Raw genomic sequence first — 15,963 nt, 5'->3', positions numbered from 1 at the left:
CAGGGTGCCAACCCACCGCAGGACACACACCCACACACCAAGCACACACTAGGGCCAATTTAGAATCGCCAATCCACCTAACCTGCATGTCTTTGGACTGTGGGAGGAAACCGGAGCGCCCGGAGGAAACCCACGCAGACACGGGGAGAACATGCAAACTCCACGCAGGGAGGACCCGGGAAGCGAACCCAGGTCCCCAGATCTCCCAACTGCGAGGCAGCAGCACTACCCACTGCGCCACCGTGCCGCCCCAGTACAATACAATACAATTTATTTTTTGTAGCCCAAAATCAAACAAGAAGGGCTGCAATGGGCTTTAACAGGCCCTGCCTCTTGACAGCACTCCCAGCATTGACTCTCTAAGAAGACAAAGGAAAAACTCCCCAAAAAAAACCCTTGGGAATTGCAGTTCAAAGAGAGACCCCATTCCAGGTAGGCTGGGCGTGCAGGGGGTGTCAAAAAAAAAAGGGTGGGGGAATACAATGCAATACACAGGACAGAACACAGGTAATCCTCAATACAATATAATAGTGCAATAGAAATATTACAAGTACAGAGCAGAATTTAACAGTTGATAATATTCCATAATATGATTTGGATTTGTTCAGAGTCCTGGAGACCATCAATCTGCCTCTCCCTATTGGCCATTCCACATCTGAGTCAGTGCTGGGCTAGCCAATCCGATGAAAGGACCCCTCTACCCAACAATTCCTGTGATCCTCCATCAGAGCTGACTTTACCTTAGGCAGGCAAAAAAACTTGGCAGGTGGGCACCAAGTGTCACATTTGAGTACCAGGAAGAGAAACAGAATAGGTGAGGGTTAGTAACAAATTATTCACTAAAACAGAAGTAATAAGAATAGATAAAGTATCTATCTATCTATCTATCTATCTATCTATCTATCTATCTATCTATCTATCTATCTATCTATCTATCTATCTATCTATCTATCTATCTATCTATCTATCTATCTATCTATCTATCTATCTATCTATAATATATAGTGCTTTTCATATCTATCTATCTATCTATCTATCTATCTATCTATCTATCTATCTATCTATCTATCTATCTATCTATCTATCTATCTATCTATCTATCTATCTATCTATCTATCTATCTATCTATCATATAGTGCCTTTCATATCTATCTATCTATCTATCTATCTATCTATCTATCTATCTATCTATCTATCTATCTATCTATCTATCTATCTATCTATCTATCTATCTATCTATCTATCTATCATATAGTGCTTTTCATATCTATCTATCTATCTATCTATCTATCTATCTATCTATCTATCTATCTATCTATCTATCTATCTATCTATCTATCTATCTATCTATCTATCTATCTATCTATCTATCTATCTATTCTTATTACTTCTGTTTTAGTGCTAATGACTAACAACAGAGATGCAGTCTGTACAGTTAATCAGCAGCTCTAGTCAGGGTGTGCTAAACTGAAGTGGTGAGATTTAAAAGCTGAGACCGAAGGGGCATCTCTTATAGTAGCAGGCAGACCACTCTTCAGTTTATGGGCCCTGTAACTAAAGCTCGACCTCCCATTGTTATTTTATTAATCCTTGGAATCAGAAGCAGACCGGCATCTTGAGATCTTAATGTGCGCTCAGGTTTTGTAAGTCATGATAAGTTCAGACAAGTAAACCGGACCTCGGCCATTTAAGGCTTTATATGTGTGTGTGTGCTTGCGTTTGCTTGTGTTTGTGTGTGCGTGTGTGTGTGTGCGTTTGTGAGAATATGTGTGTGTGTGTGTGTAAAAGTGTGTGTATTGTGTTCCCCCTATGATGGACTGGCACCCTGTCCACGGTTTGTTCCTGCCTTGTGCCCTATGCTAACTGGGATAGGCTCCAGCAGACCCCCAGTGACCCTGATCAGGACTACGTGGGATAGAAAATGACCAACTGCCTGACAGGACAAAGCAGGAGTGTCATTGGTGACAATACTGTGAATGTTCTGGAGTGGCCCATCCAGAACCCAGACTTGAACCCAACTGAACATCTCTGGGGAGACCTGAAAGTAGCTGTCCACCGGGGGTCTCCATTCAAGCTGACAGAGTATTGAGGGGATCTACAGAGAAGAACGGCAGAAAGTCCCCAAATCCAGGAGTTTGAAGTCAGTTACGAGAAATCCTTTAAGATGCCAAGGTAGAATGGCTGCCATAGAAGGATCTGTAAACTGGCGTGAGAGTGATCTTCTTCTTCTTCTTTCGGGGGCTCCTGCTAGGGGTTGCCACAGTAGATCATCTTCTTCCATATCAGTGATAGTTCATTATTTTTATTTTCTCATAAATTTGCAGGCATTTCCACAGTCTTGTTTTCACATTGCCATTCTGGGGAGGTGAGAGTTGCTTGATGAAGTAAGAAATGAATTTTAAATGCTTTTACCTTGAGGGTCCAACATAACAAATTGCATGCAAAACGTGAACACTCTGTGAAGGCACTTTGCTTCTTCACAAATTTAAGATTCATTCACCCCCATACCTTATATATGGAGACCACTCCATCACTTTCTTCAGATCCTTGGCTGGATGATCTCCTTGAAGTAGCACCTCGTCGAAATGAACGTCTTTCATGAGGTCATTAGATGGTGATCTGATCGTACGCTGTCTAATGATTCATATTGAATGTCAATGGAAACAATTTTATTTTCAGGCTTCAATTCCATAAATAGAATAATCTAATATTACGCTAATGAGCCAAAGGGCTAGGAACGCCATTACCTCTGACACATTCGGTAATTTCAGGTTTTGTTCCCTAATTAGCAGCTAATTGTCAGAGATGTTTAACTGCAGTGAAGCAACACGCAAAGAAAAATGGGACTTCCTGCTGAATGCCTGAGGCGGCTTGAAGATAAAGGACCGTTAACCCCTTGAGAGGCGAGCTCTAAACTGCCGTTGGGAGTTCTTTCATTTTTAATTATAATTTTAATCTGTTTGATGAGGTCAGCCAAGAATTGAAGGAAGGTATTGAAGCCAAGGATTTGCTCATATCATTTATAATTATGGACTGTCATTCATGTGACTCTGGTGACTCTTCCTATGGTGTCAGTAGACGGATTATGGAGAGCATGGGGGGGGGGGTCATGAGGTCGCTGGAAAGGGGTGTGTGGGGGTCCTGATATCTGCAAAAGGATGAAGGTCCAAGTTTTTAGAGTCCTGGTGGTCCCTATTTGTGAGTCATGGATGCTATCCAGTGACCTGAGATGAAGACTGAACTCCTTCATGTGGGTCTCTATGGAGAATCCTTGGGTCCCGTTGGTTTGACTTTGTGTTGCTCATGGAGTCCCAAATGAGGCACATGACCTGCAGTGTGAGGGAGCGTCAGTTACGGCACGACGGCCGTGTGGCGCAATTCCCAGAGGGTGGTCTGGCTTGCAGGACCCTCACTGTTGAGGACCTGAGTGGCTAGACCAGGCCAAGGGGACACCCACGTGATAGATAGATAGAGGGTGGGACTGGACTGCATGTCTGCCTGAGGGGGTTTCCAACTGGGATCCCGAACTGTTGTGTCATGTGGTGGGTATGGCAACACGCTGTACCAGTGCATGCCCCCCAATCTGACCTGACCTGACTCTAAGTGTTTAACAGTCTAACAGTTATACTTTCCTTTTCGTAAATTTGGACAAATTCTGCAATTCCCATTTTTGTTGAAATCTAAGCAATCGACGTACACCTCAGTGTTAACGTTTGCAGTGCACCATCTGTTGGAAAACATGTTGCACTGTGTGTAGTGATAAACATACACTTTCCATTCCAACAGATGGCGCATCACAATGTATCTTGCGAGTCCACACCAGCCGCAGTTTCACGGCTGAAGTGAAGTCTATGCATGTCTGCAAGAGTGGCGTCTGGGGGTGTCAGGGCCCTGCGGCCTTAAATGGGCCCTTCTTTGGAGGTCCGCATGTCCTGTTCGAGCGGATTTGTCAAGTTATATTCTCCGGTTATATTTTGATAAAGGCCGCATGTTATCTTGGAAAAATTTAGCTGAATACTGTACATGAGAACTGCGGTGGACTGACGCCCCGCCCGGGGTTTGTTTCCTCCCTTGCGCCCTGTGTTGGCTGGGATTGGCTCCAGCAGACCCCCGTGACCCTGTAGTTAGTATATATGGGGGTCATTCATGCAGCGGGTTTTATACTGGATGGATGGATGTACATGAGAAAATCTGGTGTATGTTAAAATTCATCCATCCATCCATTATCCAACCCGCTGAATCTGAACACAGGGTCACGGGGTATGTTAAAATTATTTTTATTAAATTTACACGCACGTTTATAAAGTCCACGTATATCGGTAACAACATTTGAAGTCACCGGCCCCGTGTGGGGTTGGTCAGCCTGTTGTAAGAGTTGATGTTTAATATGCCACCGTGCTCTGTACAAATATTTTATAAATCTACTTTTGTTTCTTGTCACATCCATCCATCCATTTTCCAACCTGCTGAATCCAAACACAGGGTCACGGGGGTCTGCTGGAGCCAATCCCAGCCAACACAGGGCACAAGGCAGGAACCAATCCCGGGCAGGATGCCAACCCACCGCAGTTCTTCTCACATGCACAGCTAATACAAAGCCAGAATTAGCACAGGGGCTCATCATTTAGAGCTGGTAGACAAGACAGGGACAACTGCGAAATGGGCATTGTATACTATTTCTGTGTGTCAAAGTCAGCATGAAGCTGTATGCCCTTTGCCTTGTTTGGAGTGGCATGATTCACCAAAGTGGGGGCCTGCACGTGAACAAAGAGTATAAAGCCTTGGTACACCTTTGAAGCCGATGGATGGATGAGAGATAACGTCATCCGATCAGGAAAATCCTTCCAAACGCAGTGACGAAAATGGCAGACTCTACACATCGGGCACCCACTCCTGAACTGGGTTCTTGCCATGGCATCCTTCGTCTGTTATGCAGCATAAGCCATCATTAAAGAAAGCTAAGTTATTTCTCTTTTGTGAGTTCCTACTGCTCTATCACTAAAGGGGGGGGGGGGGGGGGTATTGCCTTTTTATATTATATCTACCGTGTTTCCCCGAAAATAAGACCGGGTCTTATATTAATTTTTGCTCCAGGGCTTATTTTCAGGGGATATCTTATATTTATTCATGTACAACAATATACCCATCCATCTATCCATTATCCAATCTGCTATATCCTAACTACAGGGTCACAGGGGTCTGCTGGTGCCAATCCCAGCCAACACAGGGTGAAAGGCAGGAAACAAAGCCTGGGCAGGGTGCAAATCCACCCCAGTAATAATAGAATATCCATCCATCCATTTTCCAACCCACTGAATCCGAACACAGGGTCACGGGGGTCTGCTGGAGCCAATCCCAGCCAACACAGGGCACAAGGCAGGAAATAAACCCCGGGCAAGGCCACACACACTAGGGACAATTTAGAATCGCCAATGCTCCTAACCTGCATGTCTTTGGACTGTGGGAGGAAACCCAAGCAGACACGGGGAGAACATGCAAACTCCACGCAGGGAGGACCCGGGAAGCAAACCCACGTCTCCTAACTGCGAGGCAGCAGCGCTACCCACTGTGCCACCGTGCCGCGCTCATCCATTATCCATCCTGCTATATCCTAACTACAGGGTCACGGGGCTCTGCAGGAACCAATCCCAGCCAACACGGGGCGCAAGGCAGGAAACAAACCCCGGGCAGGGCGGCAGCCCACTGCAGGGTACAACAATATACATTTATCCAAATACAGTCATGTCATGTTCATCTGGAATATCGTCATAACTCTCCACATTCAAACCCTGAATTTCTTGCTATTCCAGCCGCTTTTAGGATCCTCCAGGATCGATGTGCGCGCTTCGATGTTTGATGAATGGTTCGATGTGGTGAAGCAAAATGCCAACATACAAATGCATTCGTGTTGCTTTTATATTCAAGCGTCGCATATTCCCCAACGATACATTTTAAAAGTCTCACCTACCATCTTGTGTGCCATCTTTTTATTTTTTGCACCTTCACAATATCATCAGAATGTACGGCGGCGTATTTGAGCCACAGAGAAAAAAAATAAGGACATAATGATGAGGTCTGTTTTGTGATTAAAGAGGAAATTTTGGCTTTAACCTCAATGTCCACTCTAACCTCGTAGTTTACTTTGTCATTAAAGCAGGCTGTCGTAAACATTATCTTAAATCCGACCCACTTGTTAAATCGCTACGCAGCTTCTGGGGCTTCCACCTGACCTGACAGCAGTGGCAGGCAGCATCACCACACAGAGCACATTAAATTTATAGATTATAAATTTTAAGAGCACATTAAATGTATGATATTCCAATTCTCTGCACATTTAGAATCCTTAGATTTATACTTGATATCACTTTCATGATGAAATGCATTGAAGTATGTATGTTACATTTTACAGATAAATCGGTAATTTCATTTAAATAATGAATAACTGTTAATAATGACACATATGGGGGTGACACGGTGGTGTAGCGTTAGCACTGTTGTCTCGCAGGGAGTCACATCGCTGATATTCCCTGCCTGGAGTTTACATCTTTTCCTGCTGGGTTCTGTTGGAATGAATAATGCAATGCATATGTCTCTATTATATGCCATTTGGAATGGAATTTGTAAAGGCAGTTTTAAAGTTTGTGGGGCACCATGTGTTGGAAAAACAAAGGCAATGCATCTGTCTCTGTTATTTGCCATTTGGTATTGGATTTGCTCGCAGTTGGGAGACCTGGGCACCTGGGTTCACTTCCCGGGTCCTCCCTGCTTGGAGTTTGCATGTTCTCCCCGTGTCTGCGTGGGTTTCCTCCGGGTACTCCGGTTTCCTCCCACAGTCCAAAGACATGCAGGTTAGGTGGATTGGTGATTCTAAATTGGCCCTAGTGTGTGCTTGGTGTGTGGGTGTGTTTGTGTGTGTCCTGTGGTGGGTTGGCACCCTGCCCAGGATTGGTTCCTGCCTTGTGCCCTGTGCTGGCTGGGATTGGCTTCAGCAGACCCCCGTGACCCTGTGTTCGGATTCAGCGGGTTGGATGATGGATGGATGGATGGATGGATATTGGATTTGTAAAAGCAGCATTAATGTTTGTAATGTACCATCTGTTGGAATGACAAAGACAATGTACACGTCTCTGTTATATGCCATTTGGTATGGGATTTATAAAAGCAGTGTTAATGCTTGTGATGCACCCTCTTTTGGAATGACAAAGGTAATGCATCTGGCTCAGTTACATGCCATTTGGTAGGAGATTTGTAAAAGCAGTTTTAGCCTATTTAACGTTATGTATGTTTACCCCCAGAAAAAAACATTGGTTTTTTTTTAACAATAACAAATGTTACTAAGTGTAAAAGAAACACGTAAATGCCATACCATAGGAAAGGTCTGTCTAGTGGCCACTGCTGTACTGATGTAGCTTTAGTAGACGTCCTTCCTGTGACATGTTTTAAAATGGTCACCAATGCAGAGGCCGACGTCGCTATCAGGACAGTAGACGCGTGTTTCCTTGTGTAGTGGAGTGGAGTACAGTGGAGCACTTTAAAACACTGCTGAAAACACATTGCTGTAACATGGCTTTCTCAGAGCTTCATCTTAGTTAAATCCTGATGCTCTGTATATTCATCCATCATTTCTCAGAGCTTCATCTTAGTTAAATCCTGATGCTCTGTATATTCATCCATCCATCCATTTTCCAACCCGCTGAATCCAAACACAGGATCACGGGGGTCTGCTGGAGCCAATCCCAGCCAACACAGAGCACAAGGCAGGAACCAATCCACTGCAGGGCACACACACACACCAAGCACACACTAGGGCCAAGTTAGAATCGCCAATCCACCTAACCTGCATATCTTTGGACTGTGGGAGGAAACCCACGCAGACACGGGGAGAACATGCAAACTCCACGCAGGGAGGACCCGGGAAGCGAACCCAGGTCTCCTAACTGCGAGGCAGCAGCGCTATCCACTGCGCCACTGTGCCACCCATTCTGTATATTCAATTAATTATTATTATTATTATTCATGGTGGCTCCAAAATCCGTAGTTACCCCAATTTTCTCTTCTGTTCTTTTGCACTGTGATGTTCCTCCATTGATTCATTAAAGGCCAGAAGTCCACATGACCATCATCAACAAATTCTTCTATGAGAACCCTGAATACCATGAGGACTGCTTGAGGTCATTGATGTTAGGTAGAATGCCTAGAGGGGGCTTGTCAGGTGGTCTCGTGGCCTCGGACCCCCTGCAGATTTTATTTTTTTTCTCCAACCGTCTGCAGTTTTTTGTTTTTTTCTGTCCTCCCTGGCCATCGGACCTTACTTTTATTCTATGTTAATTAGTGTTCCCTCATTTTAATTATTTCTTTGTCATGTAAAGCACTGTTTGTATGACAATGTGCTATTGAAATACATGTTGTTGTTGTTGTTGTTGCACCTTTCTTATATTTTTTTCTTTCGCCTGCACATAAGAGGGTAGAATGTCAGTGCCTGATTTGCACAATCCATGTGCCCCCTGTGTTATGGTGGGACAGCACAGCGCCGGACCTTTCTGAAATGTTCACATTTTGTATTTTATACTTGATTGTCTGTAGACTGATGGACAAACATGGCAAATGTATTCATTTTATAGGAAAACGTCCAACCCAATAAAGTGTGCAGGGGTGTGAGGGCTCTCTGAGTCCCCTCTAAACGCTGTACCGCCATGCAGCAGCTCACGTCCCCCCAAAACTGTGTAATGGCAGAAATATGAGAGGCACTCAAAGAGTTTAATTGCCCGGGTCATTTTTTATTTTTTTTTTTTTTTTGTTCTTCATCCATTTAAAGAGCGACATGCTTGCTTTAAAAAGGAGTAATTATATCACATTTACGGCTCTGGTATGGGCAAAAAAAAAAAAATCTTGCAGACATCCAGAATGCCTTGAGCTAACAAGTCAGAGCTGGCGCTCCCTGGAGAGTCTGGTGGGCTGCAGCTGAAGCTGGCAGCAATTCTGAGGCTGCCATCGCTTTAGTTAACATCACAAACAGGTGTCATTTATCTGGAGTTATAATGGGGGCTTTAGAATATCTAATTCCAGCTACCCTACCGTAGAAATCTGAGGGGGAGGCACAAGGTACAAAATGAACGGCTCTTTGCTGTATGACACAAGTTGTTTTGGGAAGTTCTATAAAAAAAAATTAGTCATTAATTCCTCTGCAAACAAATTCTAGCAGCTCCTGGAGCGTCAGGTCAGTCATTATCCAACCCGCTATATCCTAACTACAGGGTCACAGGGGTCTGCTGGAGCCAATCCCAGCCAGCACGGGGCACAAGGCAGGAAACAAATCCAGGGCAGGGTGCCAGCCCACCGCAGGGCTCACACACTAGGGACAATTTAGAATCACCAATCCACCTAACCTTCATGTCTTTGGACTGTGGGAGGAAACCCACGCAGACAACATGTACACTCCACGCAGGGAGTGACCCGGGAAGCGAACCCAGGTCTCCTTACTGCGAGGCAGCAGCGCTAACACTGTGCCACCGTGTCGCCTGAGCCTCATGTCCAATTTGGCTTAATGCTGGTTTTCAACAAGGGGTAAAATTTATTTTATTACAGTCAAAGGATAATAACTTGGGGCGGCACGGTGGCGCAGTGGGTAGCGCTGCTGCCTCGCAGTTGGGTGACCTGGGTTCAATTCCCGGGTCCTCCCTGTGTGGAGTTTGCATGTTCTCCCCGTGTCTGCGTGGGTTTCCTCCCACAGTCCAAAGACATGCAGGTTAGGTGGATTGGCGATTCTAAATTGGGCTTGGTGTGTTTGTGTGTGTCCTGCGGTGGGTTGGCACCCTGCCCGGGATTGGTTCCTGCCCTGGGATTGGCTCCAGCAGACCCCCATGACCCTGTGTTCGGATTCAGCGGGTTGGAAAATGGATGGATAATAACTTGTTTTTCAAGTTATTTCTTCACCAACATGGTACATTTGCGACAGGACGCTGTGTTCTAAAGTTAAGCACTTTCTCTAAATTTAAAAAATATATGTTGCCCATAGGGCGGCACGGTGGCGCAGTGGGTAGCGCTGCTGCCTCTCAGTTGGGAGATCTGGGGACCTGGGTTCGCTTCCCAGGTCCTCCCTGCGTGGAGTTTGCATGTTCTCCCCGTGTCTGCGTGGGTTTCCTCCCACAGTCCAAAGACATGCAGGTTAGGTAGATTGGCGATTCTAAATTGGCCCTAGTGTGTGTTTGTGTGTGTCCTGCGGTGGGTTGGCACTCTGCCTGGGATTGGTTCCTGCCCTGTGTTGGCTGGGATTGGCTCCAGCAGACCCCCGTGACCCTGTGTTCGGATTCAGCGGGTTGGAAAATGGATGGATGGATGGATGTTGCCCGTAGGGCGGCACGGTGGCGCAGTGGGCAGCGCTGCTGCCTCGCAGTTGGGAGATCTGGGGACCTGGGTTCGCTTCCCGGCTCCTCCCTGCGTGGAGTTTGCATGTTCTCCCCGTGTCTGCGTGGGTTTCCTCCCACAGTCCAAAGACATGCAGGTTAGGTAGATTGGCGATTCTAAATTGGGCTTGGTGTGTTTGTGTGTGTCCTGCGGTGGGTTGGCACTCTGCCTGGGATTGGTTCCTGCCCTGTGTTGGCTGGGATTGGCTCCAGCAGACCCCCGTGACCCTGTGTTCGGATTCAGCGGGTTGGAAAATGGATGGATGGATGGATGTTGCCCGTAGGGCGGCACGGTGGCGCAGTGGGCAGCGCTGCTGCCTCGCAGTTGGGAGATCTGGGGACCTGGGTTCGCTTCCCGGGTCCTCCCTGCGTGGAGTTTGCATGTTCTCCCCGTGTCTGCGTGGGTTTCCTCCCACAGTCCAAAGACATGCAGGTTAGGTGGATTGGCGATACCAAATTGGCCCTAGTGTGTGCTTGATGTGTGGGTGTGTTTGTGTGTGTCCTGCGGTGGGTTGGCACCCCTGCCCGGGATTGGTTCCTGCCTTGTGCCCTGTGTTGGGCTGGGATTGTCTCCAGCAGATACCCGTGACCCTGTGTTCGGATTCAGCAGGTTGGAAAATGGATGGATGGATGTTGCCCGTACTGCTGTTTTAAAATGGAGGCTATGGGGCATGGGGGGAAAGCGTAAAAACTTTCCAAATACGTCCATTTTTAAATCCAAGACAATAGCCGAGTATTCATCCGCACCTTCCCTGTTTCCAAGAAAGTGGCAATAAAAACGATTGGAAAATTATCATTTTATTACACATTCCTGGTACAATTTCTCTCAAGGTAACGATACGTTTTCAAATCGCTTGTGCAAATTCTTGAGTAAATACGAAAGTTAATCAACAACAACAACAACATTTATTTCTATAGTACATTTTCATACAAACAATGGAGCTCAAAGTGCTTTACATGACGAAGGAAGTAAAAAAAGACAAAATAAATAATTAAAATTACAGAACACTAATTAACATAGAATAAAAGTGAGGTCCGATGGCCAGGGAGGACAGAAAAAACAAAAAGAAAAAAACTCCAGACGGCTGGAGAAAAAAATAAAATCTGCAGGGGGTCCCGAGGCCACGAGACCACCTGACCAGCCCCCTCTAGGCATTCTACCTCACATAAATGAACGACAGCACAGCATGGCACGAAAACGTTTACTGTGACTTTGTCTTTCAAGAGGAAACCTCACCAGCCTGGGGGAGTGAAAGGTTGGTGCACAGGGAGACTAAGTGCTGGGTTATTACACATGGTTAGTCTTCTTCAAAAATGGACGAGTCTCACAATGTTGGTGTTTTTTGTGCTCAAATATGACACATTTAAACTATTTTACAACGTGTGTAAAGATTGGCATTTGGTGTGACGAGGATGGACAGGATTAGAAATGAGGACATTAGAGGGTCAGCTCAGGTTGGACGGTTGGGAGACAAAGTCAGAGAGGTGAGATTGTGTTGGTCTGGACATGTGCAGAGGAGAGATGCTGGGTATATTGGGCGATGGGTGCTAAGGATAGAGCTGCCAGGAAAGAGGAACAGAGGAAGGCCTAAGAGGAGGTTTATGGATATGGTGAGTAAGGACATGCAGGTGATGGGTGTAACAGAACAAGATACAGAGGACAGAAAGATATGGAAGAAGATGATCCACTGTGGCGACCCCTAACAGAAGCAGCCAAAAGAAGAAGAAGGAGAAGAAGAAGATGTAATCACTTTCTTGGCTTGAAAAGTGGACGTATGTGGAATGACTTTAAGCTTTTTACTTCATGTTCCATAATCCATCCATCCATCCATCCATTCTCTTATGCTTATCTGAGGTCGGGTCGCGGGGGCAGAAGCTTGAGCAGAGATGCCTAGACTTCCCTCTCCCCAGCCACTTCTTCTAGCTCTTCTGGGGGAATCCCGGGGCCTTTCCAGGCCAGCTGGGAGACATAGTCCCTCCAGCGTGTCCTGTGCCTTCCCCGGGGCCTCCTCCTGGTTGGACGTGCCCGGAACACCTCACCAGGGAGGCGTCCAGGAGGCATCCTGATCAGATGCCCGAGCCACCTCATCTGACTCCTCTCGATGCGGAGGAGCAGCGGCTCTACTCTGAGCCCCTCCCGGATGACTGAGCTTCTCACCTTATCTTTAAGGGAAAGCCCAGACACCCTGCGGAGGAAACTCATTTCAGCCGCTTGTATTCGCGATCTCGTTCTTTCGGTCACTACCCATAGCTCATGACCATAGGTGAGGGTAGGAACATAGATCGACTGGTAAATTGAGAGCTTCGCCTTACGGCTCAGCTCCTTTTTCACCACGACTGACCGATGCAGAGCCCTCATTACTGTGGATGCCGCACCGATCCGCCTGTTCAATAATCCATCCATCCATCCATTTTCCAACCCGCTGAATCCGAACACAGGGTCACGGGGGTTTGCTGGAGCCAATCCCAGCCAACACAGGGCACAAGGCAGGAACCAATCCCGGGCAGGGTGCCAACCCACCGCACCCTGTTCCATAATCTTCAATATAAATCACCAGTGTGTGCAATATATATACATATATAAACTGCTCAAAAAATTAAAGGCAGACTTTGAAAACACATCAGATATCAATGGGAAAAAAATCTTGCTGACTCTTTCTACTGCTATGGACTGATATGGTGATGTGTTAGGAATGAAAGGATGGAAATGAAAATAATCAAACTACAGAGGGCTGAATTCAAAGACACCTCAAAAATCAAAGGGAAAAAATGATGTGGCAGGTAGGCGAGTCCATTTGATGTCATTGCAGCAACTCCAAATCGTACTCAATAGTTTGTATGCCCCCCACCCCACACCTGACAACGTCCTAATGAGATGACTGATGGTGTCCTGGGGGATCTCCTCCCAGATCTGGACTAGAGCATCACTGAGCTCCTGGACAGTCTGAGGCGTTGAATGGACCAAAACATAATGTCCCACCCAGAGGTGTTCTGTTGGATTGAGGTCAAGCGAGTGAGCGTGGGGGTGGGGGTGGGAGGGTTTTCAGTCAATGGTATCAATTCCTGCATCCTCTCGCCACATCAGGCCAGTCATTGTTGTGCACCAGGAGGAACCAGCATAGGGTCTGACAATGGGGCCAAGGATTTCATCCCAATACCTAATGGCAGGTAAGGTGCCCACCGTTGTCTAGCCTGTAGTGGTCTCTGCATCCCTCCATGAATATGGCTACCCAGACTGACTATCACTGACCCTCCACCAAACCGGTCATGCTGAACGATGTTACAGGCAGCATAACGTTCTCCATGGCTTCTCCAGACCCTTTCACGTTAGTCACATGTGCTCAGGGTGAACCTGCTCTCATCTGTGAAAAGCACAGGGCGCCAATGGTGGACCTGCCAATTCTGGTATTCTATGGCAAATGCCAATCGAGCTCCACGGTGCCCACTAGAGGACGTCGGGCCCTCAGGCCACCCTCACGAAGTCTTTTTCTGATTGTTTGAGATGTCAGAGACATTCACACCAGTGGCCTGCCTGCCTGCCTGCTGGAGGTCATTTTGTAGGCTCCTTTCCAAAGGAACAGATACCGGTGGGTCCTGCTGATGGGTTAAGGACCTTCTACGAGGGGCCCTATCCAGATCTCCTAGAGTAACTGCCTGTCTGTCTCCTAGAATCTCCTCCATGCCCTTGAGACTGTGCTGGGAGACACAGCAAACCTTCTGGCAATGCCACGTGGTATAGATATGCCATCCTGTAGAAGTTGGACTACCTGTGCCAGCTCTGTAGGGTCCAGGTATGACCTCATGCTACCAGTAGTGACACTGACTATAGCCAAATGGAAAACGAGTGACAAAACAGATAAGGAGGGGAAAATGTCAAGCAGCTGAAACTGATGAACAAGCCCCTCTGCTACTTCACTGGGCAGATCAATAGCCCACAAGTGTCGTTGACTTGATGCTATACTCTCATTAAAAAGTGGTTCTTTCATTTTTTTCAGCACTATACATACATACAGTATATATATATATATATATATTTATATATATATAGAGAGAGAGAGATAGTGATGCGTTGGTCACTGTCTTACACCCCAAAAACACGAGGCTCAGTCTCAGTATTCAGAATGATCAGCTTTATTAACGCCTTCAAACAGGAACAGAAAGCATATTTATTGAGGCAGACGCTACCACTCTATAACACACCAACACAGCCAGCAAACAGTGACTTCATTAGTCCTTCCACCTTGGCTCCATTCTTCAGAGCAGGCACTGATAATCCTCCTCCTCAGGTTGGTCCCGGGGCTGTGGAAACCATGATTGGGATTGGATCGTCATGGAGGAGAGGGGACAAAGAGAAAGAGTGGGCCAGGTCATTGGCCGAATTAAAATACCCACCCCACCCCCCATATTGGCAAACAGTCCCCAGGCGAGTGCTGTGCGTGAATCGTCGTGGCGATGAGTTTTCTCTGGCCGATGGACGCTCCACTGTGTGACAGGGCCGTGAAGGTGCTGTTGCAGCAGGATGTTTAGTGTGGCAATGTTGCGCAAGGCTGCGTGCACGTCACTATATATATATATATATATATATATTGTGGCGGTTGGCCAGGTTCCATGCCCGGCCGGGACGCCCCTTCTACATATGTTCCGGGGGAGCAACCATGGGCATCTCACTACCTCCCCCGGGACGCTTGGGGGCAGCCTCTCTGGCTGAGGATGGTGCCTCAGTTTCCCGTAGGGTTTCATGGGAGATGGAGTTCTCCACAACCCTGTGGGGATCTTTGGTGGCCACCAGGGGGTGCTGCATGGATCCTGGAACCCACCTGGACATCTCTACAGCCCCAACCTGGAAGTGCAATTAGCCTCAGGTGATCAAGCACCGGGAGCACTTCCGAGTGGGCTATAAAAATGGCCAGCTTCCACCACTCAGGGGCCAGAATCGGGAGGTAGAGGACGAGGTTGCCTGGGAGGAGTGGTGGTGGTGCCAAAGGAAGGAATTGTTTGGGCTGTGTTGACCAAGTGTTTTCGGACTGTGTTGGGCCTGTGGGACATGGGGAAGGCGTGCCCTACGGTTGAAGAGAAAAAATAAAAAAGACTTGTTATTTGCACTCAGTATGAATCTGTGCCGGGTCGGGCGTGTATAGCTCCTTTTATTCACAATATATATATATATATATTGTTATGGACAGCCGGCGTTTCAGTCTGGCCGGGACATCCCTCAACTAAAAGAGAGAGCCTTTTTAGGACACTACATCCCCCGGGACACTAGATGGCAGCTCTCCTGGACGGAAATGGTTCCCTGGACTCCCGCAGGGCAGCATGGGACATGGAGTTCGGTTCTTCAGCCCTGTTGGGTGCCGTGGGTACCGCCAGGGGGAGTTCACCAAGAACCCTGGGACTATTACGGTTACGTCAACCCGGAAGTACTTTGGGGTCACGTGGACAGAAGCCTGCAGTACTTCCGGGATACTTGAAGAAGGCATTTGACCCGGAGTAGGAATACTTCCGGGTCATGGACTTCCAAAGGACTCTGGAAACCCAGCAGATTGAGCCAGAGTTGGGTGGG

This window comes from Erpetoichthys calabaricus, chromosome 4 (assembly GCF_900747795.2).
Source record: "Erpetoichthys calabaricus chromosome 4, fErpCal1.3, whole genome shotgun sequence".
Classification (NCBI taxonomy): Eukaryota; Metazoa; Chordata; class Cladistia; order Polypteriformes; family Polypteridae; genus Erpetoichthys; species Erpetoichthys calabaricus.
This window is presented reverse-complemented; position numbering follows the sequence as displayed.